The sequence below is a fragment of the Octopus bimaculoides genome, chromosome 8 (assembly GCF_001194135.2).
Source record: "Octopus bimaculoides isolate UCB-OBI-ISO-001 chromosome 8, ASM119413v2, whole genome shotgun sequence".
Classification (NCBI taxonomy): domain Eukaryota; kingdom Metazoa; phylum Mollusca; class Cephalopoda; order Octopoda; family Octopodidae; genus Octopus; species Octopus bimaculoides.
In genome coordinates this window covers 75,514,496-75,515,203 of record NC_068988.1, presented here as the reverse complement: position 1 = coordinate 75,515,203, position 708 = coordinate 75,514,496, and the positions used below count along the sequence as shown (strand labels likewise).

General features: G+C 26.0%; 1 protein-coding gene across 1 annotated transcript in view; it reads left to right on the top strand.

Moving 5' to 3' along the window:
* LOC106867428 (MAM and LDL-receptor class A domain-containing protein 1) overlaps nucleotides 1-708 on the top strand; it is a 317,166-nt gene that overhangs the window by 65,265 nt on the left and 251,193 nt on the right. Inside the window, exon 2 of the mRNA XM_052970190.1 lies at nucleotides 521-572. The gene's annotated coding sequence lies outside the window, so the exon portion shown is untranslated. The remainder of the gene's footprint in view (nucleotides 1-520; nucleotides 573-708) is intronic.

Below are 708 nucleotides of genomic sequence, written 5' to 3'. Positions count from 1 at the left end.
CCCTATCAACTTGTTTTGTATTATACTGTTCATGTATTGTTAGTTGCATATGAAATAAAATTCAATTCAATTTAACGTTTAATTATCAATTCAATCATCATTTTTTAATATTTTTCATCATCTTTTATACATTGCTAAATATAAATTTTGTGTTTTTATATGAATGTATTTTTATACTGTCCTCCCAGTTTCTCTCCCTAAGCCTTCAATTACATCCAAACATCACTTAATTGCCACTTATCCTTGGTCGCAGATTAAAATAATAATAATAATAATAATAATAATAATAATAATAATAATAATAATAATAATAACAACAACCACAGCAGTAGTAGCAGCAGTGGCAGTACTAGTAGTAGTAGTAGTAGTAGTAGTAGTAGTAGTAGTAGTAGTAGTAGTAGTAGTAGTAGTAACGAGGAGGCGGAGGAGGAGAATAAATGTAAACTAAAGCCTGATTTAAACATGTTCAGAAATCCCCTAACATAAACATTTCTGTTAATTCATTTGCTTTATTCTACAGAGAACCTATTTTTCACTCTTGTTTGGTGATTCATTTCCTGAAGAAAATGTGGGTAAGTAGATACATTTTGAACTTTAATCCTCTATCATTTCTATTTCAATTATACTCTGAATTCATACTCGTATATATACATATATATATATATATATATATATATATATATATATATATATATATATATATATATA